Source organism: Dreissena polymorpha, chromosome 3, assembly GCF_020536995.1.
Source record: "Dreissena polymorpha isolate Duluth1 chromosome 3, UMN_Dpol_1.0, whole genome shotgun sequence".
Lineage (NCBI taxonomy): Eukaryota > Metazoa > Mollusca > Bivalvia > Myida > Dreissenidae > Dreissena > Dreissena polymorpha.
The window spans coordinates 44754810-44781944 of record NC_068357.1 but is presented as its reverse complement, the minus strand read 5'-3'; the positions used below and the strand labels follow the sequence as shown (position 1 = coordinate 44781944).

At 33.6% G+C, this 27135-nt stretch overlaps 1 long non-coding RNA gene and 3 pseudogenes across 1 annotated transcript; 2 read left to right on the top strand and 2 right to left on the bottom strand.

The window, feature by feature from the left end:
* The first annotated feature begins 11957 nt into the window (after positions 1 to 11957).
* On the top strand, positions 11958 to 15119 carry LOC127874927 (uncharacterized). The gene is made up of 3 exons (XR_008047184.1): positions 11958 to 12159; positions 12658 to 12994; positions 13760 to 15119. It is a non-coding gene; the product is annotated as an uncharacterized LOC127874927 (long non-coding RNA).
* Positions 15120 to 24455: 9336 nt separating this feature from the next.
* On the bottom strand, positions 24456 to 24683 carry LOC127875494 (small nucleolar RNA snR44; annotated as a pseudogene).
* LOC127875496 (small nucleolar RNA snR44) lies at positions 24479 to 24588 on the top strand (annotated as a pseudogene).
* A 586-nt stretch (positions 24684 to 25269) lies between the features above and the next one.
* On the bottom strand, positions 25270 to 25467 carry LOC127875500 (small nucleolar RNA snR44; annotated as a pseudogene).
* Between the last annotated feature and the right edge of the window lie 1668 nt (positions 25468 to 27135).

The window sequence follows — 27135 nt, the reverse complement described above, 5'->3', positions numbered from 1 at the left end:
TCATGACGTCACGTTATACATTATATCGCGGGTAAACAAATCATACTCTTTAAATTGACGTCTACACATTTCATGTTGCTATCAACCAGTGAACATTTCAATTAAATCAAAATCACTTGGGCGAAACGCACTTTCAGATACATTCAACCTTGTGCGGCGTTTATTTTACATCTTTCAATGCATGGTTAGTTATAGAGAAAATATGCTCTAGTTTGGCAGACTATTAGACAGACTTTCGGAAAATAGAGTCTTAAATAGGAACAACTCACACCATCTTATGGAAAATGAGTCTGCGGCCGCATTGTAAATTATTGTGTTTTCTTTAAATTTAGCAAATGTGTACAATTGTAATTAAATTCGACTAGGCAACTTATGAATTACACTTTAAATCTGTACGTGAGCATTTGGATAAACATTCGTGTATTTGTTATATAACAACACATTAAATAAGATAATTGTTTTTGTAACGATGCATATTTTAATCAATTTATTTTAAAATTCGAGTTTTTAAGTGGATTTCTCTGTCATTAAGAAGTCCAACATGGGGCGCGCAGACCATAGTGATAGCCTTAGTAGGAAGGTAAACCTCAATCTGTTGTACATGACTTTGGACACGTTCTGTGAAAACAGGGCTTAATGCATATTGGTTAAATCGTCCCAGATTAGACTATGCTGTCTAATCAAGGACGATACTTTCTGATCTTATTTGACTGTTCGTTAAAATTGTGTTTCTCTTACAAACTAAAATACATGTATGTTGGGAACATATTCGAATGTTTACATTATTTTATTAATATCAGATACAATATGCTTGTGACAGTGGTATTGTTGACGACCAGATTAGATTAATGCACTCACCTTATGGGAAGGTAACAACTGCAATAAGTAACATCGAAATTAATCATCCGGTGTTTATTTCTTAAACATCTTTGATAACGGACATCTATAAACATGAACATAACTCTTCTGCAAATATACATGTCTGTGTGAAGTCACTGCCATCGTCAAACAATACTATAATAATATCAAGTGCAAAAGCCCATAGTGAAAGGGACACTGGCATTTTTGTTATAACATTGTCCGAATGAAATACAAAATATTTTAATGGATAGGTAAATATTCAATAAAATTATTGCATTTGGTTACACACAATATCAACAAATAATTGCCTAAGAACATCTTTTATAAAACACTCAAGGTTTTAACCACAAAGCAATGTTTCGTCGGTTTTAAGTGAAATGTCATTCAGTCAAGCTAATACAACAAACACGTTATGATTTTATGACTAGTTTTTATATATTTCAAAAGTATACTATAACGATCATCTCTGGTTTTGTATATTAAATTACGTTGTAAACAATATTGCAACTTGCACTCCAGCGTTTTCGTTTAAACTTTCCACACCGGTTTTAAACTCAAATTAATATGCATATATAATTGATGCTTTTTCTTTGATTGTGTGTTATAGAGTGGGTAATCACGTGATAGTCAAGATGGCGACGTCCATACCGAGACAGTTATTTTTCGCCGCTTTAAACATGTTATAACTGCAATCATTATGAAAAGTTCATGTTGATATGTCTCTAAGCAAAACGTAGCTTATAAATATCAGATGTAACAACACTGTGAAATACTAGTGGTCCAACATTTTGCAGATTGAATTGTGAATGAATTATTAATGTCAACACTGATACTTAACATGCAATTAACTGAGTAGCAGGCGAGAAAGCACACTCAGTTTATGGACCGTTGTGATGGGTAGTGATGCTTTGGGGTACAAAATAGCATTTTAAACAGTATCAACAAGGCCGTTTTATAATATTTGTTGTTGTTTATTGCCTAAATGATTTTTTTCTATGATACATTTCTTTATTACAGAATCGTTATTTTGAAATAATAAATCGTAAAAGTGTATGTTGTACTACTAGATATATTTGTTTATGTCCACATACAATTAAAAGACGAATTAGTTTACTAGTATACCATGAGCAATTTTAAGCCATCTTTGAATTCCTGCAGCTGAACATGTACAACATTTGTCATCAGCTCCAACAGTTTTGAAAATAAACTTAAAGTAATATGTCCAAATGTGTCATTTTTTTGCCTTTGTAATTATGCGCAGATCATGACTTCAAAAAAGAAAAAACAGTCCGGGAAGCATTTTTCTGTAAAGTTTATAAACACTTACTTAATACCAATAATATTGTTATTTAACTATGCTGGGATTTCATTAAGACCTGAAACCAAAAAAGGACGTACACAACCCGGTTTTTTATGAAGTTTACTAAGTAGAAATGAAACGCTTAAAATTTCCTTTCAATTTTATACATAAGCTTTAAAAAGTTACACACATTATCTGGTTATGTACGAGATCAATTAAATACAGTTGTTAGAATAAAAAGTCAAGTATTTTACAATTACGAATTAATTTGTTTTCCATTCACCATAACACCATAATGACGTATTTATCCTATGCTCGCACCCGGACACGAAGTAATCCCCGAGAGGGCGTGTTTGTTTCCTTCATCTTACATAATATGCGCCGACACATGCATGAGGTAATTAAAAAAAATATTAATTCAGCAATCATTAAGACCAAGTATTCAAAGTTTGATTATTGTGATTCAACTATTGCTGTACTTTAACATGATATATCTATAGAGGATAGATTTTTTTTTACATGTATTGTTTAGATTGTTTTGACAAATACAATATTATAAGTGTTGTGTTATTGTTATAATATATTACATCTGTGGAATCAAATGCAGTGTAAAATTGTATAACTTATAAAAACACGATCATTGAACGACGCGTGACACTTTCAAATTAAACAAGTAATTAAGTCCAATAAATTAACCCTAAGCTTCGAAATTTGAAAACCGATTTTAAGGTTCTGGGATACAATAATGTTATAACAATAATTTACACATTTAAAGCGAAAACCACAAATCTGATTGTCAATATCACCTGTCTGTTAGTATAGAGTATAGTGTTAACATATATTGAGCTTATATTTAAGACTGATTTTAATTACGTGTTCGCCAAGCTACCTGCATATTAAATAATGAATTTGTTCCGTCGTCTCGATTAAAACGTTTTTGATTAACCTGACAACCGAGAAATGTATGTGTCAGTATATGGGACGGTACCATTATTATGCTCACTGATTAATGTTATCATAAATACAGGGGCGTGTGTATTAGTGGGGGGGGGGGGTTCTTGTTTATGCATAAATTACATAATTATTACTGTTTGTGTTCATAAATATACTTCCAGTAATTGGCCTACTTCAAAATATACGCAACATGGTGTACCCAAATGTCGATCAGTGTGTTTGACATTTTATTTGTGGCAAAATAAACATTCTATTAAAATGACTTATACAACTATATGTAACATAAACATTCAGGAAAATTATGTTGCATTTTAACTTATATTAATGGATACATAGTTTCATTTAGTCGTCGATCCAATATAATCGTTTTAATTTGTTTATCTTATAAGTTACATATAGCCTAGATGGTTCAAGGACGAGCAATCCATATATCTTAACTTAACACACTTCGAGTTATTTCCCTCAAAGACTGTGTGGATAAATCTGCTGAACAATTTTACAATCGATATTAAATCACAGCAGTACAATAGCGCATGCTTATAGGTTTATATAGATTGCATGAATATACTTTTAAAGTGACTGAACGATTAATTAACCAAGTAAACAATATAACATTTTCAAACACATATGTTGATTTAATCGTGTGGAACATGTGAAAAAAGAGACATTTGGCAAACAAAACAATGTCTTTATTTTTCTCGTTATTTCATTGTCTATAACTATATTAATCAATCTGTTTAACAATATCGCATTTTTTTATATTGTAGATTTTAAATCACGGGACAGTATATTTCTAAGTGGCGGATGCGTACTCTTGAATGCGGGGCTCGTCTTTACGTAAACGGCGCTTATGTCATTTCTTATTTTTACAACTCTATATACAGTCAAGGATACTATTAAATTTATATCATACATTAATAGTAAAGGTTTTTATTAATATTTTTGATAATTTTGCTACTTAACTGCGTATCCTTCTACACGATTATATAATAGTATTGAAATGTATATCATATGCACCAAATTCTTGCTTTTTAAAGAACTTCAAGTTTGCACAATAGTTGTTAATGTCCGCGGTGTTAAATACTTTGTCGTCACCAAAGTAATGTAAAGCAATTAGTGATGTTCAAGATCTGATACATGGTACTATATTGCACATTTTTGTATGTCACATTTTTGAAATATACAAATTGACTTAACGGTACGAATATACAGTTTTTATTGTTAGTATGTCAGCATAATTCGCGAGCACAAATGTGATTGCTTTAAAATTCGCGTTCAATCTACTACAAGTCTACTTATTTATTTTAAACTACGTTATCTGTATGTCCTCTTACAATAAAAGGGGATTTTTCACGTTTTGGTAAATTGACAAAATTAAAAAAAAACTGAACATTAACCATGCTCTAAAATAGCCATTATATGCATCATTTCATGATTTAAAACCTGAAAATTATAAAGCGTTGCAACGCGAAACGATTGAATAGTTTGGAGAGTGCTGTTATTGTCGTTCATTTTGTGAAACTACGAGTATTGCTTATATAAAGTATAAAATACACCATTGTAAGAGCACGGATGGCCGAGTGGTCTAAATGGGTAGACTTTTACTCAAGGACTCCGGGGGTCAGTGTTTCGAGCCCTGTTGAGGGTAACTCTTTTTCTCCTTTTTTGAATCGCATGCTTGATTTTTTACTGGAGCTTTTTAGATCCAATATTTACATTTATCAAAATAAATCATTTAAAGAATAAATTCAATGCATGCCAAAATCTCTGAAAAGTCCCCTTTAAGGTAGCGCACCTTTAATAATTTCCCGCGATTTATTTTACGATCATTGCCGATCTTCAATGATCGGTTATTTCCGAGCGATGCATTTTATTTTTTTCAAAATTCGAATTTTGATATATGTTTACGTAATTCCTTTATAATACATTATTTTCACAATAAATATTGACTTTGATCCAAATATCATCTGAAAAAATACGATTTCGCGATTTCTTCAAAGATCGATGAGCCTTTTTACCTGTATACTTATGGATATCTAATTTAAGCTCGCTCATGCGAAATTGTCGTGGCCGAGTGGTTAAGGCGATTGACTACAAATCTTTTGGGATCTTCCCGCGCAGGTTCGAATCCTGTCGACGTCGACGACATTTTGCGACGCGTTTTATTTCTTTTCTAACGTAATTTGATTTACTGTATCATATATGCTATGTTTTTTGTTAAATATGTTTGAATTTTTATGCACATCCTTCAATTTTTAAAATTAAAACAACGTTATGGCTTACTTGGGTGATTTACTGCTGAAAATACGAATGATGCATGTTGTATTTTTATTTGTATTTCAAAAAGTAAACGGTAAGTCTGTCTATTTCTTGGTATTTTTGCTGTATATAGTGTTTCTATAAAAACTACGTTTAAAATATAATATAACTTAAATGATACTATTTTAAATTTTATGACACTTTGTTTTTAACATTTCAATTTTTACTAGGCTTAAATCACTTACATTTCATGGCGCTCTTCCATAGATAAAAATTTGTAAAAAAATAAATGTCTGTAAAAGAATACTTATTTCATCTTGTTTAAACTTTAAACACCTTTACTGCATCTGTACACACCAACAGCATGCCCATATTTGGGAATTTGAATGAATTATGGAACTTTTATATAACCCAGGGTTAAAAAAAAATGGACAAAAGCCGAGCGTGGGGGTGGTTTTGAAAAAACCGGTATATATGTTTTTTTTAAACACGGAAAGCCTACCTACAAATTTGCATGTAGTTCAGTGAAATGACGCCGATTAAGAAAATAATTAACCCATTTATGCCCAGTGGACTCTACCATCCTTCTAAATTGGAACAATTTATTTCCAACATTAGGGATTTCTAGTATATTTATTTCTATATTTAGAATATTGCTTACTGAAATTCCTGTAAGCAAACAGCGCAGACCCAGATGAGACGCCGCATCATGCGGCGTCTCATCTGGGTCTACGCTGTTTGCAATGTCCTTTTTTTCAGGACGCTAGGCATGAATGGGTTAATTATATTATATTTGGATATGTGCCCATTAGGCGTGCGCTACCTTAAGATGTCTATGTAGTTTCATCCTGCCATTTTTTGTAGTTTTTAAGGGAAATAATTCTAAATTGGCCTTTCACCTGTGATTATCAGTTGTCTGTAAAAACATCATATGTTATAAATAATATGGACAATAATTTAACAGTTGTTAATTTAAAGATTCAGCATAGGATTTTAAATAAATAGCCATACATTAAAGTCTACCACACAGTGTGCTTGCAATACATGTTTTTACATCGTCTTATTTATCCGGTTGATCAACGCTAAAGGGAAGTCATCCAAGCGTCTTTATCAAGCTAATAGTTGTTTATTTACTAAGTTTACAGGAAAAGGAACATCGCAAAACCGTGCTGTTAAGCACACCGGTGCACACACTTTATAAAATCTGTTTAATCATACGCTTGTAAAAAATATGATTGTATTTGGGGAAAACAATAATAACAGTTACATTATTTTCTATCAAAAACATTTATCTTCGTATCAAACTCTTTATATTTTGCTTGCCGCAATTTACAGCTGATATAGTATGAAGAAGGTTGTGGAGAGGAACTCAAATTGTTTTTCGCTGTGAGTAATTGGAGCTTATCTTTAGACGCATATGCATATATCTACCTATATGATGTTCATATAATCAACATTATTTTCTATGTGAAACGTCTAACAAAATGTGTGAGTATATTCGAAACACATCATAACTGTAACAAGATAGCATGTGTTTGATTGTTTGATGCATTCATTCGTCATTTTCTGCTCAAGGAATCTGTCCTACTTCAGTCTGTTAATACCATGTTGTAAACGTTGAGAAATTCCTTTTACCGAATGACACAGAATATGCATGTATCTGTGATGCATATATTTTAAGCTTTGTTATGTAGTGTCCACAAACGCTTATACTAACGAGGTCGTCAGGCAATTTAATGCATTATGCATAGTAACGCAGTTATATGCGGTGAAAAAAGATATTGGCTGAGACTACATTTGACATTTGAGCTGATTTTTTATAACAATTAGTTTTAGAGAAACATAAGGTAACTGGACACATGTATATATGTAAATATATGTATGTTTACAAACAAGTGGGATAACCTTAGTGATTGCTTTTATCGCTGTTTTATCGTACATTTTCTTTTCAAAAAGTAGCTTCCGTTTAAGAACAACATAGTGTTATGCATACGATATATATGTTTTCCTAATCGATCTATGGAAGCATGATGTTTACTGTTACGTCGTTATCATAATACCAAGTTTAGCGACATATGTTTATTAACCAGATCATGTTTAATTTAAACCTATTTATTTTAGCCCGATTGCATCGAAAGCCTAAGGCTTATATAAATGCTCTCGAGTCCGTTTCCTGGACCTAGAACCAGTACTTGGTGTCTTTGGGGGAGATCTAAAGAACGCTCCCACGGTGGGGATCGAACCCGTGACCTCCCGGTCGCTAGGCAGATCATGTTTGATTCACTTACTTATCAAGAAAGGTTCTTGTAAACTTAGCATGTGGAATCTTTTTTTTAATACTTTACGCTGGTAAAGACGCATCTTATGAATTGACCATACATAACAAAATCGTTCTATACACGTGCGTATTCAGGTGAGAAGTGTTGAACCACCGTTACGCTATTGTTACGACCAACAAGTAAACAAAAAGGCCATTGTATGCAATCAATATATTTTCTTGCTGTTAGAGACAAAACTCACAAGCTCTTCTTATCCGTAAAATGTTCGCTTCAGGTAACATGAAAAACTATAAGGGAAGATAACTTTTGCCCGTGTATGGTTTAGGAAACAGTCAACTTTAACTGATATTTAACACAATGTGGCTATCAATAGATACACTGTTTAAATAGAATGGTATACAAATAAACTCTATATTGAAAAAAACATTTATATTCAGAAAGATGTGTACCTAAATATACACTATTGTTTGGGGGGCTGGAACAACGAAAGACAACTTTTTACATTTATAAAATCAATTATAATGATACACAATTGTTTCAAAGCTTTTTTACCCACTAGTATGTGAAGTTAGTTTCCCATTCGCATTCGCATCCACTAGGGCATATATAAAGATCCCTTGGATTTTCTTTCCCATAGGTTTTTAATTTTCGATTGTTTTTATCCATGGGATTTTTTTTGCAATAATAATAATGATAACGATAATAATACTAATAATAATAATATTATATTTTGTCTATTTTTATTATTTTTTGATTATGATGATGATGGTGAGGATGATGATGATTATGACGATGATGATGATGATGATGATGATGATGATGATGATGATGATGATTGCATTTTTGCATTAAGAAACTTGTATCCGACTTAAGAAATTGTACAAAATCATATTGGAAGAAAAATCCCATTGGAAAAAAATCTCATGGGACAAACATTTCTATGGGATTTTTTTAATTTAAAAAAAAACACAATTTAATAAATTAAAATCGCGTTAATGGTTTATTATTTGATGAAATATAGTGCTTCTGGAAGTTTCATGAATAAATCACTCAAAATAAGAAAAAAATCTCATGGGATATTTTTTCCCATAAACAAAGTGGGATTTTTTTTAATAACATTGATCGAAAATGAGCACAAATGCTTTTACAGTGCATAAAATAAGTACTTAAGCATAAACAAACGTATTTTTGTTTCAAAAATCCAGTGTGATTTTTTTTCCCCATAAAAAAGCTGGAAAAAAATCCATGGGAAAAAGAAAAATCCTATGGGAAAATGCAAACATTCCATGGAAATACCAACTTTTCAAAAACATTTCTTAGTGAAAAAAAGAGGTCCTGAAAGGCCCACAGTCGCTCACCTGAGATCAAGAGAATGACCTGTTCATTGCAGCCCCAGATATCAATAGAACAAATGTTCTAACCAAGTTTCATGAAGAATGAACAACAAATGGCCCCCTGGCGGCCATGTTTTTTAACAGACTCGAGCCACTTCTGAACTCGTCCAAGATATTATTGGAAATCTAATGACAAAGTTTCATGAAGATCCAACAATAAATGTGTCCTCTACAGTGTTAACAAGGCAACTATTCATGACGCACAACAAAAGGTGATCACAGAAATTCACCATGAGCCAAAAATATTATACTCATAAAGATTGTCACCATGTGTGAAGATCAGCAAGTGTCATTCAGTTTGAACTAAAATGTGACTTAAAGAATTCACAATGTTTCACTATAAAAAACTGTGGAAGTGCTGTCTAATTCGCTTACGCAAGTGAACCGGTCACGGGACGGTTACAATTTATGTAACTTTGCGAGCACTTATGTAATAAAGAAATATTTATCGAGTCTAATTAAAGAAAGCTTAGTTCCGGTCATGATGACACCACTGACTGGTTGTAATTCAATGAACTAAAGGCGTCCAGTTAGATACGCCTGAATACACTCAAAGAATTAATCTATAGGTGAAAAGCAAAGCAGCTTTAACGAAAATAACTAACTTGTATTCTAAGAACTAGAAAAATAAAGAACAATGACAGACGATTAAGAGCAGGTACAAGCCAAGTCTGAAGAATCTAAGCATCGTTAAAAATGAACAAATGCAGCAACTACCTTAATGAATGTAAAAAGAAGCCTGTTTAAACTTTACTCTTATATAAAATAAGGTGTATTTTCTCAAACCGCCATTGCTATGAATATAAGACCGGTTATATTTAACATTTGTATACATTTTCTGTACATATTGTATCATATAACAGAATGGAATAGTAACATTATATACTGTGAACTCATAACAATCCAATATTGAGTAAGGAGAATATTCATTTCCATGTCTATTTATATCTATGTTTTCAGTAAAATAAAGTCATATCTATGTTTTGAGTAAAATATAATTATAAACTGGAAAAGTGGCTCCTTTTAAAGTCTCGTAATCAATTAATTAATACTGTTATTTTTCAGTCAGATTCAAATTTTATGCTAATTCATAAAGGCATTTGCATACAATTATCATAATCTAAAACTGCATAAATTGCATTGTGTTACAGATTATGAATTCATATGTAGCTAAATTGTAATTTACAAAATGAAAGGAATTATGACCTGATTACTTTCTTAAGGATATATAGTGAATATTCCAACAGTTTGTGCAAGTAGATTATCCTTTAACATGTACTTTGTTTCCTTCATATCAGATTATTTGCAAATTGATAATATCATAATCTCAGACAATTACAACACTGAACAGCACATTTCATCTTTCTTATCAGTCATAATCATCACACACAGTGCTGGCTGGTCACAAGCAGATATCAAATCACTCTGCTCCCCAGTGTTTTATTGCCTAGCAATTATTTACGGATTTCGCCCTTCATGATAAGGTGTTTGGTGAAAATGCTGCCTTATCCTTTTCCTATAACATCTCTGGGGAACTCTGTAGGGGTTTTCTCAAAGATGGCTTATCAGTAATAGTTCCCATTATAGATTAGTTTGCTTCAAACTGATAACAAATGTGACAAAACAATAAGTACAGATTTACACAAGAAATTACAAATTAGCCCAACATGTCATTATACTAGAAAAATATGCATTTTGAAGTATGTACCCTTTAAGTGTTTTAAAACCAAGGGGTCTAACAAATTCCAGAGATGAACTAAAATAGATTAGATCAGCAGGTCAAACAAGGGATTTAACTATTACAAAGTATGTACAGGATATTATCTTAAACATTATGGCTCAGATGCTTGTGAAATAGACTGTTCACATGTTTTTACGATATACATATAGAGAACACTGCCCCACCCCCCTGGCGACCATGTTTTTTCACCCATTATGACCATTTTTTAACTCGTCCGAGATATCTACAAAATCGATGTTTAGAAAACAATTATGACGATTCGGCAAAAATTGTGACTTCTAGAGTGTTCACAAGCTTTTTCTACTTAATAAATATAAGGAAAATGACCTCCCCCCCTTGCAGCCAAGGTTTTTACCGATCCAAACCATTTTCGAAGTCAACCGTCATATCCAGAAAACAAATGTTCTGACCAAATTTCATGAAGATTGGACCAAAAATAACAGTGTTTATTTTAAAAAGGGAATGTCCAATCATTCCCAAAATACGTACGGGAAAATAGACTTTTTCATGGCCATTTTGATGTGATTTATTGACATTTTTTGGTTGTAAATTAAACAAAAGTAAAACAAAGTCGTTTTTCTGATTATTCAAGTCTTTTTTTTCAAAGTCAAGCTGATAAGCCAACATAACAGAAAATAACAACAAATTCTAGAATCAAATTGATAGGTTGGCGTATCAACTTAAAAAAAATCACAATTAAATTCAAAATCAATTTGATAAGCCGGCAAATCAGAAAATATTAAAAATCAATTAAAAAATCTATTTGATAGGCCAGTGTATAATTTCTTTTGGACCATTTACACATACAGAAAATGCATTTGTTAAGCTGGCGTATCATTTCTTTTGGACTATTTTCACAAAAAGAAAATGTATTTGATAAGCTGGCATATTATTACAAAAAGTAATTTAAAGGGACTTGTTCACACTTTGATAAATTGACAAAACTGAAAAAAAATATTTCGGATTTGCAAATTTTCATTGTAGTTATGATATTTGCTTTAAAAAAAATATACCAAATTGTTTCCATGCTCTAAAATTTCCATTAAATGCAACTTTTGACGATTTAAAAACCTGAAAATTATAAAGCGTCTCAGACGCGAAATGAGTTATTTTTAGTCAGAAATTGTGAATGGGATCCCAACTAGTATACCAGAATGCAGCCTGCGCATGCGCGCTGCGCTTATCCGCTTTTGGTATACAAACAATGCATCTCATTTTTGTGATCGAAAATATAAAAAAGAGAAACAAAAGCCGGAGCCAGCGACATCGCTCGAATTTATTCAATCTTGGCGACAAGACTGAGTGTTTGCAGAACCATAGGAGTATCGTTGGAAGAGACGAAGACAGGGTAATGGCTTAAACACACGAATTGTAAGTCATATTTTAGAAGCTACGTTTAGTTTTTGGCAAGTGTTGCCTGTTTACAAAGGAATTTTAGCAAAAGTTTGGATAGGTATTTAGTTTTATTGTATGGATATATTACTCTGCAACGAAACCAGATACGCACTGATAACATAATTTGTTCATTGCGCGTTTTAAAATAAGCCTTTATGCCCCTATGCCAAGATGTTCGTATCAATTTAATCAAATTAATGAATTCGTTATAACTTATAAGGAACACTCCAACACGAGTCAAATGAAGCATGAAATTAATGATAAATGATGAATTATGAATGATTAATTTATTCGGTATATATTATATTATAAAATATACTGGTATGCAAATGTATATGTTATATTATGTAATCAATTATCATGATATGATAATATGATTATACAGTTTATTCCCTGATTTTAACATCAACTTTGTTGTTTCTTTAAATTGATATGTGATCAATTTTATATTCTAAAACAAACCTTCTTTTTAAGGATTTAGGAAGACGTGCCGGCCAAACTATTGCAAGTTTGACTGTTCAGCATAATGTTAGAACAACAAACTCTTCACCTATGCACGGTCATCAGCCCCCGCCAGGTCCTGGCCTGTCATTTGTGTCACAAGGAAGTACCACACCTGGCCCCGTGTTCACAAAACATGTTTTGCAATCGAAAATCGATTTTGCTTGTCATTGAAAATGGATTTCCATTGTAGTTGATAGGCAAAAATGAAATTGATGTCAGTTAAAATCGATTTTCGATTGCAAAATCGTTTTGTGAACACGGGGCCTGGTCATGTGTCAGGAATTGGAGAGATAACATCTTACTTAGAGTATGCAAACAATCCTGTCTTAGCATATTTTAATTGATGAAATAATATATTGATATTCAATAAGTTTCTATGTGCTTCCTAAAGTTCCTTGGTAATATAATTGCTTTATCATTTTTTTTACCAGAAACTTTTAATGTTATGAAAACCAGAGGATATCCGATAGCTGGTTTGTTTTCTGAACCGTTCAGATAACTTGCATGGTGATTGGTCATTAAATTATTTGCCATTCTCCTCCAATCTCTAGTTGTACAGTAATTGTCAGTTAGTAACTCAAGTATGATAACTTCATCATATAATAAGCTCAAACTGGTGAATCAAGAAGCCAAGAAAAGTATTGGTAGGTTCATAAGTTAATACTGGTGAATCAAGTAGCCCAGAAAAGTATTGGTAGGTTCATAAGTTAATACTGGTGAATCAAGTAGCCCAGAAAAGTATTGGTAGGTTCATAAGTTAATTCTGGTGAATCAAGTAGCCCAAAAAGTATTGGTAGGTTCATAAGTTAATAATGGTGAATCAAGTAGCCCAGAAAAGTATTGGTAGGTTCATAAGTTAATACTGGTGAATCAAGTAGCCCAGAAAAGTATTGGTAGGTTAATAAGTTTATACTGGTGAATCAAGTAGCCCAGAAAAGTATTGGTATGTTACCTGATTGGCATGATATGAGTAAAATAATGTTTAAAATAGCAAACAAATTTTATACATAGTTTTTATGATAAGTTTTAGTGTACATTTCAAAATTACAAACATGCTTATATGTTATTTCAGAGTAAATTGAAGGCAGCCAACAATTGGACAGTGGTGCCAATCAATGAAAAGAAGGGATACACGTACATGCACTGAGTACACAGAGATCATCAAGGAAAAAACCCTTCGATCAAAGTTCCTTTTTGATTCAGCTTATCCAAAGCTGATTGCCTCTACAATTGCCCCTTCTATATCCACCTGCGGCTAATGAGGAGCTGCAATATCCAATAGGTCAAGGGCAAGCAACCCGGAAACAATATGAAGATTTACGCATGCAAATTGGTACATGGTGTATGAAACTTTGTTGTTTTAACTAACTTCAACATACCATTATTATGAATTAAAAAATTGACAAAGCTGAAATCAATGATAACTGACTATGGGTAGGAACATGTTGTGTGAATTTGGCAGCATGGTTTTATAGGATGTATACCATTGAGTATGAAAGTGCATGTGTGACCCTGGCTGTTTTTTCAGTCAGTAGATGACTTTAGTATTTGAAATGATGCTTGAATTTATTTGTGTAATATGAAGGCGTGACCAAATGTGTGACATAATGGTCGACTGTCTTGTCATCATCATGGTGATAAAATGTGATTTTAATAAGTGAACTGCTTATAAACATAGGGCAGAAATATCATTGATAAAATACTGATGAACATAGCATACAAGTGCCCTGAAATGCCATGAGAATATGTATTTGAGTTTTAAGTGTGTAAGGTATTGTGAATTTTGTTAATTGTTTTGTTATAAAAATATAGGATCCAAAGTATTCATTCATAGATCACTCTGAAAAAGAAGAATAAGTAAAAACCTTGTCTGGCAAATAACTACATAAACAATGGGCCAAGTTCCAAGTTTTTTATGGGAGACATATGATCAAACATGGTGAATTAATTGTTTTGTTATTACAATAGAGGATCCAAAGTATTTGATCATAGGTCACTCTGAAACAGAAGAATTTGTGAAAACCTTGTCTGGCAAATAGCTAAATAAACACTGGGCTCAGCATTTTCCTGATTTTTTGTAACAAGTAGACTATGAAAAGTAATTATTGACTCTTTTAGGTATAAGCTACCATAGTCAATGTTGAGTGCGTGCTGCACACAACATTTGTTTATGTTCCATTAAAAATTACATTAAAGCTCAATGCTATATATAGATTATGTATTGTTTTCCATTGTTTATCAGTCTATAAACAACCATTTATTGTAATAGCCTTACATAAACTGTCATAAAGATGATAAAGTGCTGTTTATCCATAAATAAAAAATTGGTGAAATTCAGAAATAATTTGTTCTGTCAAATGTTGAAAGTTGGAAACATTTATTCAAAATGTTAGCAATTATAGTTTTGTTTCATAAATATAGAGTATTATGTTTTGTGTTCATTATGTTATGGATTTTGTTGTTTTGGTTTAAAATGTTTTAATAAATAACATGAAGAAATAAGATGCTAGTTGTTCAATTTTGATTTATTATTACATGTATATTACACAGCAAAACATAACTGCAAGAATGTTAAGTGAACACCTTATTATAATACATGTTGAGTTCAACACTGAACAAAAGAATATGCATCAATTAAAAACGACTCATAATACATTAATTTATGAAACTGCATCATGATTCAAAAGTTAAAGAGCATATAGACAGCTAAAACCTAAATAGGTGAGCCTTGCCCTGGGAAAATGGGGCTTAATGCATGTGCGTAAATTGTCGTACGAGATTAACCTGTGCTGACCATACCAATCAGGCAGACAATTGCTGCTTTATTGTATTTTTTGTTGAAAGGGAGTCTTTTAGAGAAAATCCAGATAAGGCGGAAAGTGTTGCCCCTGATTAGCCTGTGCAGTCTGCACAGCCTAATCATGGACAACATTGAGTACATGCATTAAACCCCCTTTTCCCAGAGCGAGGCTCAAATATTTATTAAATGATTGATTAAGTCTTCCACATAACATCTTTTAAGAAACTTTCCGTAAAACATGTTTATTTGATGACAGGCACGGCAAAATCAGTAGTAAATTCATAGTATTAATTTGAATTACATTATAATACTTACATATTGTTGCTGCTTATAAATGTGGAAAAAGTTTGAATATGCATTACTAAAATACATGTTAATTTTCTAAGAACTGCCCCTTTTATTTAAGGAATACTGTTTGTATGTCCCTGTTATAGTTCTGACAAAAGAACAAGATAAATAAATAATGATTAATAGAACAGTAAACTTGGTTTTCATTTTGTATACAAAGGATAATTATGTTCTTATTATTTCGACTATATTGAAAGAAATAAGATTACATCATTTAATAAAGAATGCATTACTGAAGATTCAAATTTAAAACGACCGTTTATCCACTTAAATGTTGCAAGCAGTCTTAAACAACAAGACTAAAAAAGCTGTTAACAATAATTTTATTAACTACTTCCTGTCAAAAAAAAGGCAGGAACAGTTTTGTTGTCATCCCGTTGAAATTGTCCATGTATCCAAAGGATGTACTGTGATCAATCTGTGTCCTCTACATCTTCAGTGCTAACACGTTGTTCCGAAACGTTTACTGGATAAGGAGGGTGAGAGGATCAGTCACCACTTAACCCTTTTTCTGAAAAATATGAACACATAAAAAACTCAAAACCCCTTGCTAAATCTATATATATATATATAAACGGCCACCGGAAAAACTTTGCGAAACCGAAATTTCGCAAACTTAAGTACCCTTTTTCTTAAAGATTTGCTACTTTGAGACATAGTATGCGATAAAAGTCTTATTGTTGATTAATAATTGGTTATTTTCACTCAAAAAACGCGTTTTCTTCACTATGAAATTTATAAGCAAAGTTGGGGTTCCCATGGGATTTTTGCATTTTCCCATGGGATTTTCGATTTTCCCATGGGATTTTTTTCCCATGGGATTTTTTTTCTCCCATAATTTGCAAATGGGAGAAAAATCCCATGGGATTTTGAACATTTTAAAAAACGTGTTTTATTTGCGTTTGCAATTATTTTAACGTTATTTAAGGACTGTATATTGGTTTTATGCCAATTATATATAAAAATATTTAGTAATAAAAAAATCCCATTTTAAAATAGGAGAAAAAAATCCCATGGGATTTTTTTCTTATTTTGAGAGATTTATTCATGAAACTTTCAGAAACATCATATTTTATGAAATGATGAACAACTACGATATTTTAATGCGTTTATTCGTGTTTAAAAAAAACAAAAAATCCCATGGGATTTTTAAATCCCATGGGATTTTTTCACCCATGGGATTTTTTTTTCCCATGGGATTTTTTTCCAATGGGATTTTTCAGTTTCATAAGCCGAATAAGTTTCTTAATGCGAAAAACACCAATAAAGGAAATAATAATTATAATTTTGAATAATAAGTTGAATAATATAAATAACATGAATATTTTTAAAATGAGTTACAATTAAAGGTTTAAGCTAGTAGAACTTATCATTTCTTGTTCGAGCAGATGGTTGAGTCCAATTGGTGAGTATGCCAGCTTAGAACCAGTATAAATGCATCGCAGACAGACAACGCTGTCATACTGTACACACCGCTGAGTAACAATCTTTATTGTATTTCATTTTGCAACAGAAAATGAACTCCGTAGTATAATTGATCTTATATATGCCCTCTGCTTTTGAAAGCGTGCAACACATTAACATAACAATAAGTCCATGCCAAAAACTATGAGCAAATTCCATTCAAAGCTATATACACATTATAAAGGTCAGATGACCCGCGTCATGCGAAAATGGGTCTTATGTCATATGCGGCAGAAGTTGGTCCATCCTAGCTTGTCCAACCGCGCAGTCTGGTCAAGTACTACGCTGACTGATATATAAAGTCAAGCCATGATTCGTGGTCTCATATCCAAACTCGGTAGCTCCTGTGCGAAACTTTCACCGGAAACGACGGCACCGAGACGGGCGCTCGAACTTTGCGGATGCGCGTTATATGTTATATATAATAGCAAGATGTGATTTTTCTTGCCTCAAATTAGTAAGCCCAATCAGCGTTTTATTGTGTTCTTTGCTTCTACTATTAACAAGAACTTCAACTGATACGAACATGAATTTTATTTTAATATGTTTATTTAATGCTCGGAAAACTCATTGTATATTTAGACTACTACTTATAAAACAAAGTCGGGTTTTCAACATCTGTTTTCGGCATAAAAATTGTTATTCCAAACCAGATTTTACGCACTTTACTGTACAAAATACCGTTAGGGCCACCGTGGTTACTCATTAAAATCCAGAGGGCGAGAATGCGAGAACGCGAAAGTACGATGACGACAGTGCGGCAATACGATGGCGACAATGCGTTCGTACGATTGCGAAAACGCGCTAGTACGATGACGACAATGCGACAGTGCGACAATACAATGGCGGCAGTGCGATAGTACGGGGGCGACAATGCGATAGTCATATCGTACTGTCGCCGTGGTATCATCGCAATGTCGCCATCGTTCTATCGCATTGTCGCCATCGTATTGTCGCACTGTCGCCATCGCATTTTCGAATTGCCGCCATCATACTATCGCGTTATCGCATTGGCACCATCGTACTATCGCACTGTCGGCTATCGCCATCGTATTGTCGCATTGTCGTCATCGTATTTTCGCACTGTCGTCATCGTATTATCGCACTATCGAACTGTAGTATTGTCGCCATCGTACTATCTCACTGTCGCCATCGTATTGTCGCACTGTCGTCATCGCACTGTCTGATTGTCGTCATCGTATTATCGCGTTCTCGCATTGTCGCCATCGTACTATCGCATTGTCGCCATCGTATTGTCACCCTGTCATCATCGTATTGTCACATTGTCGCCATCGTACTATCGCGTTCTCGCGTTCTCGCCCTCTGGATTTTAATGTGTAACCACGATGGCACTAACGGTATTCCGTAATACTGCTAAAGCACAGTATGATTAGGTCACTCCCAATGCTCAAATCTCTATGTCTATTTTAGTAACAACACATGTCTATGGAAGGATATTTAGGTAAAAGTTACATCATTCGTGGTGAATATTTACATTATGACTGATGCTTATTCTAATTTGCTTTATGACAATTCCAACATGCTTGTTGTCTATTCGTTTATACTTGATGATTGCTGCAACATTACATCATTCATGAATAATATTTACATTATGCGTGATGTTTATTCTAACATGCTTCATGACAGTTCCAACATGCTTGTTCTCTATCGGTTATACTTGATGATTGTATCAACATGCTTGGTGACTATCCAATGTTTGTGTGTTCATTATTCCTGAAACCAGTCATAATCGGTTTTGCCACTAAGCGTCATTAACAACGGCAGTTAGCAACAGGCAGTGTGGCGCGCGTTTATTTTCCGTATGTTGAATAAATTACTTTTCGGAAAAAAAAGCGAAAACATCCGAATCATTTTGACTAGTACACTGAATAAGCTGAATTAGTTCCCTTCGTTATATAATCTCCATTAAACTAAATACGTTCATTATTGCCATGAAGACCAGTAAGTTTACACAATGAATTGACTGCCGTGAATGTTTTTGATATTTGTAAGATGCAATTGGCACTCAAGAAATTATACATGTATTTTATTCAGAACATAACGGGGCTGATGTGTTGGAATTGTGGCCCTTCCCTAGTCCAAATAATTACAGTAGACGTAATCTACCGATGTGCATTGCATATCGACCTCATATTTATAAAGTAGCCCAAACCCCCATTGCCACAGACCTGTGCGTGAAACTTTCAGATTTCTCTAGTCTGTTTACCATGCTATAATTACAATTTCTATAAACACATATTTATCATTTTATGACTATATAATGTCTGTGGTATACAGAGAAACCTGAAAGTTACAAGTACTCGTGTCTAGTACTGTACAACTATTGTACTCCTCGTTGAGAAAACAACTACTTCATCTTCATGTATTAAAATATCATAAAACATAATTTTCAATCAAGTTGGAAAAAATCAATAAATAAATGTCATATAAACAGGTTTGTCATGAACGTTGACGTCGCTCTTGGTTACCAGAAAAATTCCCACGCACGGATTTCAACCGTCATTGTTTACAATCAATTAAGTGCATAAGTACTTGAATTTGTATAGTGTTTTTTAAAAGTGTCCAGCTACAGGTGGTTAGCGTGTGGCTATAATACTAGTTAGTGAAAACATATTTTGGAATGATAAGTAATCATATTATAACGAAAAATCAACTTTAAAAAAAAAAAATAAGTTAAATATATATTCAACAAGGTATCCAACTCGAAATCATCCGAAAACGGGATGCATCGTTTTAAACAGCCATTACTTCATCAATTTTGCAGCGATTTTCACGATCTTGGTCTTATTCAACGCAGAAATAAATTTCCTTTCTGGAAATGTATATGTCTTGCAATATTTTTACAAATACTGGGTCAACTTTTAAAAAATAACACGATACACAACTCGCGTGACCCAGCTGTGATCGATCAGACAGTATTCATGACTGAAATCTTCACGGGGAAATGGGCATTTTCCCTGCAAAGTTCACGAACCTCGATACCATAATTCAATAAAACGTATGAAAAAAACATTCTTACCGTGCTTGCCGTAGAATTATGCATCAAAACTAACTGTCCAGCGCATTTTCAAACCTTTGTTTACATACATTTCAACCAACTGACATTTTAAACACAAGAGTGATTTCATTGCTCCAATGCGGAGTTGTGTCTTTACAACTGGAGATTTCATTCATAAATACGGTCTGATCGATAACAACTGGGTCAAGCGAATTATGTATAGCTTTATTTCTTAAAATTTGACCCAGCATGTGTAGAAATATAACAATATATATACATTTCCTAAAAGGAAATTCATTTCTGCGTTGAATAAGACCGGGTCATGAAAATCGCTGCAAAATTAATTTAGTAATGGCTGCTCAAAACGATGCACCCCGTTTTCGGATGATTTCGAGTTGGATACCTTGTTATATATAAAACGGTAGTGATTTTTTTTACATAGACAATTTGATTTTTCGTTTTAATATGATTATTTATCATTCAAAAAGATGTTTTCACTAATTATTAGCATAGCCACACGCTAACCACCTGTGTGTCCAGCACGTGTGCCGGGAGAACAGGGCTTAATGTATTTTTTGTTAAGCTCTATAATATTTATATCCAATCTGTATGAAAAAATGTCGGTGAACATTATTCCGGTGTTAATTTTTGAAAATATTGAGGCATTCGTTAATTATGGATCTAAAACGGAACATTAATCCGCAAAAAAAAAACACCGGGCATATTGCATATAAGATCGGACACATGAAATTATTTCGAAAGAAAGCAATAAGAGTTTCAATTCTACATGAGTAAGTCTCGCTGTGCACGATTACGCTCTTACTGCTCGTATATATTTGGCTCTTGGCAAATACCTAGTGTTTTATTTTGCTTAATCTAAATTGTGTCATGCATCTATATGTACTTAAAGCAGCATGACCAACAGCTCTTTCATATGTGAAAGAGATTGACACGAAATACCTACCCATCTATAATAAAGTTTATATGTGCACTTCAATATTATAGTTGTAAAGCCTTTTATGTGGTGCAATATAAAAGTACTCTAGTAAATTTGAAATTATGTAATCGATTTCCTCTCAACATACATGCAAAGTTCCAGATAACTTTTTCAGCAAAATCTTGGTTTACACTCTATAATAATCCAGCCTTAAAGTCTATTATTAATTCTTTTTTTTTCAGGTAAATATAATTTTTGGCACATCCGCATTTAGGTTTATAGTCTAAGAAGAGCTAATGACAATTGCCGGGTTACAGCAGACTTTTTGCGATAAAAGGACCAGATAATGGAAAACGTTCGGCTTTTCGACTGTTGTAAAGATGGTCTGTTATTCATAATAACGTTAAAGTGCTGTTGATTTCATAATTGTAATGAGGGCCTAGACGAGTCGGAACTCATTGATAAAATGTTTACATTATATGCATTGATATTGAGTTTTACGCATGATCACACATTTTGAATTCTTATTTTATTTTTCCAATGTGTAACCGTACGCACAGAATTTAAGTCTACTTTTTTACTAAATTTAATTCAATTTTTTACGACTTTAAGCGTCTTATCTGGAGCTCTGCATACATGCATTAGTAGCATATATTGAAATATATCCATAGACTTTCTTTGGTTATTGAAGGTAAATTACTGTACAAAAATTATGGTTAGTCATTAACCAAAAAAAAGTTAAGTCTACAAACACGCGGTTAATTTCGGTTCAGTAGCAAATATCTTACAAAGGTGCGCAACTTCTCCTATAACATAAAATTTCCGTTATACGCCGTAAATTTCCGTAGTCCTCCGTAGCATTTCGGAATGACTGTCAATTGACATCATTGTATCATGCATGATAGTATGTTGCTTTGTGCTTGGGTGAAACTCACATCTTACCATCGCGTTAATTTATTCAACGCATTAATATTTGATTTCATTATGCACTGCGCCTATTGCACAAGTCTCTCTGCACAAACCAACATACACATATGCAGCATGCAATTAACGAACAAGAATGTTGCATCTGTACACATGCATGATACCATTAAGCAGAATGTAAATAGACATTGGACATCAGGCAAGATGTAAGTGTCATCAAGCATGAAAAGGTGTCTACATACTAATTGAAAGTACCATCAAGAATCATGACACAGTCACAAAGAAGGATGTAATTTTTACCTAAATACCCTTCCATATTTGTCGGCACTGTGTGTTTTGCTTAATTTCACTGAAGAACGTCTACTGGTAAATCTTACAAAAAAGTGATAAATAAGACTGAGTAGCAATTTTTTCGGCGTTGCTGTTTAACGTCAAATTTGGCCTTTCAACGAACTTCTTAAAAGCCCATTGAATTTTAATGAAGAAGTTTCCCGCTTGTAGGTCCGAATGAATTAAATCAAATTTTGCAATTGGCAATTTGATAGAAATCCCCATAAAACATTGCACATAGCTTTCTGAAATAAACAGGCCACATTGAACGCATTCACGATATCCAACAGCTCTCTTTGCAAAGACCTATCTAGTGTTTCTTGGCCGTGTAAGATCTATAATTAGAACATCGTCACCTAAACATCTACTAATAGAAGAGCATATTTTGGGGAAACAAATTCAATAAGAGTATAAAACGTCCACGATCAATAATGTGTAGTTTGTTAAAGATATCACGGCAGTAAAAACATAGCACTTTAAAGAGACCACAATCTGGTACATTTGGTCAATTGTTGCGTCCGTGGCGGACAATACATTTTTAAAAAGAAAGCGTACAAAAAAGCAAACACAAAGTTCTTCGTAAGCTTGTTTTAATCTTAAAAACACATAATCGACAGTCATTCCAGTCAAATACAATACTAACAGTCAGCACTCTAGAGATCAAAATTGCGGATATAAATATTTAATTCAGGGATATCAAGTGTATCAAGTTCGAATTCCGGAAAAAATAGCCGGTAGTCTGGGGCATTAGGTCCCTTACAGGGATAAAAGGTAAATCCCCGCCCGAGCCGTAGCTAACTGATTTATTGTAGTCTTTCTAGTTGCAATTTCTGGTGAGTACAATGCGGAATATTACGGATATTTGCAACATGTCGAAGATTTTCGGAAAGTAGCGAAGAGGTTTTCGTCAGTTTAATATTCATGTCCGTGCCGGCCGCTAACTTATCAGAATCAATAAAAAAGAACCAGGAAAAATCGGTACCGATCGCAAATTTCCGGAATTCCGATAAAGCTTCAACATAATTTGTTCTCAAATGATCGCGAACTCGAACGAATCTGTCCCTACGCCTCCAACTCCCTTTAAATCTCATCGGACGTACATTGATCTCAAAATCTATCCTTGACGACTCAAATCATATTTCCTGAATAGTTTGGCCTATTGACGTCCCTGTAATTATAACAATGGTCTTTTGGATAAACACCGCTAAGTTGTTGCAATATAATAACCGTTTTAAAATAGTTACCGGTTTTCATTTAATAAAATGATTAAGTCATATTCGAGATTTCAGCGATTGCCAATATTTTGCTTTTGTTTCTCATAAGCATATGGTGCTTGGTATCTGCTATTGACTCCTATGTAGATTGCAAATATTACATAACCTTTACAGCGGCCGAGCGCAGATATCTGCATTTGGCCGCTAAAAAGAAAAATCTTTGCGCATTAATTTAATTCAAATCTCATTATCATAATCAAAATCATCATCATCGTCGTCGTCGTCACTACTACCACCACCACCATCATCATCATCATCATCATCTTCTTCTTCTTCTTCTTCCTCCTCCTCCTCCTCATCATCATCATTAACAACAACAGCAACACCAACTTAACATCATCATCAAACAACAATAAACATCGGTAGCATACAATGTGCTTCATCAACCATACATAATTATATGCGTTAAAAACACCATAATAGAACAGCATGAATGAAGCTGTCTATTACTCTTTTATATTTCCTATACCAATATTTTTTTCGTTAATTGAAGGACTAGTTGAAATCTTCTATAAAAGCCCTCCCACCCCCCAAAATAAAAAAAAATAAAACATAATAATAATAACCCTAGCAAACAACAATAAACATAGGTTAGTTAGTATACACTGTGCTTTAGTATGGTGTACGAACTGGTCCAAAACTATTCTAAACTGTCCGAGACAGTTTAGAAACCGTCCGGGACGGTTTGTAAACTGTCCCGGACTGTTTACTAAACTGTCCCGGACAGTTTACTAAACTGTCCCGGACAGTTTACTAAACTGTCCCGGACAGTTTACAAACTGTCCGGGACGGTTTAGGAAAGTTTTGGACCGTTCGTGCGCATAAACCGTCCGGGACGGTTTTAAACTGTCCGGGACAGTTTAGTAAACTGTCCGGGACAGTTTAGTAAACTGTCCGGGACGGTTTAAACTGTCCGATACGGTATTATTTATATCAACCAATCAGAACACTCCTTGCAATAATGCTTTACTTTAGAAGTCGTAATGTAATATCGTTGTCATCTCGAGCGACGCTATTTTTCTCAGACAAAACATTATTTTAAAATAATTGCTGCCAAAAACGCCAGAGTTAAAAATGATTATTTTATGTACTCGAAATAAATGTATTTGCCCACAAAGTATTTCTGACATTGGTAACGAATTTCTTCTTTTACAGTCGCTGCCCTGAAACTGTCGAGTAGGTGTAAACTCGGGATATGATGTGGTCATTCTGTTCACATTTCTAGCCAGAGCATCCAATCTTGTCAGTGAAGAGTTAATCACCTCAAGGGACCTATTTGTCTCTAAAATTCTTGTAATGGAATTTAACACCTCCCGACAAGTCTCTAAAAACCGATCTCTGTCCATATTCGCGTACAAATGATAAATTATCGAACAATCACTCGAGTGAACGTTACTAAAACGGAAATTCTCACTTTCGAAATGGCACACAAATGCGAAGTGTTCTGATTGGTTGATTGACTCCTCCTAAGAACCTTTGCCGTACTAAAATTTATGCCTGTAAACCGTCCGGGACAGTTTAGGAAACCGTCCCGGACAGTTTCCAGGAAACCGTCCCGGACAGTTTCCTAAACTGTCCCGGACGGTTTGTAATACACAAAATAAATCGCCCGGTACAGTTTACAGACGCACGAGCGGTTCAAAAGTAAGAAACTGTCCGGGACAGTTTAGTAAACTGTCCGGGACAGTTTACAAACCGTCCCGGACGGTTTATAAACCGTCCCGGACAGTTTAGAATAGTTTTGGACCAGTTCGTACACCATACTTAGCAACCATGCATAATGAATGTTTATGACTTCGGACCGTTGTGATCAAATTTAAAAAAGCAAGATGGTATGTATGCGGCACACAACACATAGATAATTATAGTTTTATACCTTAAACGTAGTTCATCAAAATAAAGATAAGTTATTATCTATGTAATACTTAAATTAGGTTTATAACGTATGCATATTTGTCTAAAACTTGTGAAATGTGATTCGTAAGCCGACGACAACATTATCATTCGGACCCTTCTCCCCACCTAACAATCGAGATTAAACACCTATAGAGATCCCGATCTTATCAATGAATAAACCGGTTCAATGATGTCAAGTCAAATAAAACATACTATTACTATCCAAATAAATATCTATCAAAAAATGTAAATTGATATACCTACTTAACTAAAACTAAACTTAAACGATTAGCAAGAAAAATATATAAAGAAGAAGCAGGCAAAGTAGGCAAATTAATTGTAACATATGTTTTCTCAGTCTCCCACTGTTGAACAATATAAATAGTATTTATCGCCACCCCAAAGGGATCTTTATCACACGTTTGGCTCAACTAATATATAATTGTGACAGGACAAACTGTCAACAAATACCTTGTTAATGTTTTATACATAACTCCAATCAAAGGTCAACTTCCAAGGAAACTGCGGCATGTTAAAACTGTTGATTATGACAAAATGTTGTTTAGTACAAATCAGTACAATAGCGTCTGTTATGTGGCCTATACTAATCCAGTTAAATAAAACTTTAATCGCAGAAAAGTTTAGATTCTTTACACCTTTAAAGGGGCCTTTTCACAGATTTTGGCATTTTTTTAAACTTATTCATTAAATGCTTTATATTGATAAATGTAAACATTGGATCATAAAAGCTCCAGTAAAAATCAAGAAAAAAAATAAAAAAAGGAAATGTACATTGCCCGGAGCAGGGTTCGAACCAGTGACCCCTGGAGTCCTGGCAGAGTCCTGTAGTATAAACGCTTATGCCTACTGAGCTATTCCGCCGAGTACACATTCTCGACGTATTTTATACCTTATATAAGCAATCTTTCGTAGTTTCACAAAATTTAACGACAAAAACAGAACTCTCCAAATTATTCAATCGTTTCGCGTTTGCAACGCTTTATAATTTTTAGGTTTTAATATCGTCAAAAGATGCATATAATGGCTATATTAGAGCATGGTTAATGTTCAGTATTACTGTTTCCTCACAAATATCATAACTAAAACGAAAACTTACGAATCTGAAACAACTTTTTTCAATTTTGTCAATTTACCAAAGCGTGAATAGATCCCTTTAAGAAAATATATATAACAGTTTCTTCCTGTTTTAACAAAATGATACATTTAAAAATAAATTATGAAGCATCGCTAGCAATATTAGAAAGAGAAGTAGAAGGAGAATTATTATTAATAGTAGCAGTAGCAGCAGCAGCAGCAGTAGCAGCAGCAGCAGCAGTAGCAGTAGCAGAATCAGTAGCAGTAGCAGTAGCAGTAGCACTAGCAGTAGCAGTAGAAGTAGCAGTATCAGTAGCCGTATCAGTAGCAGTAACAGTAGCAGCAGCAACAGCAGCAGAAG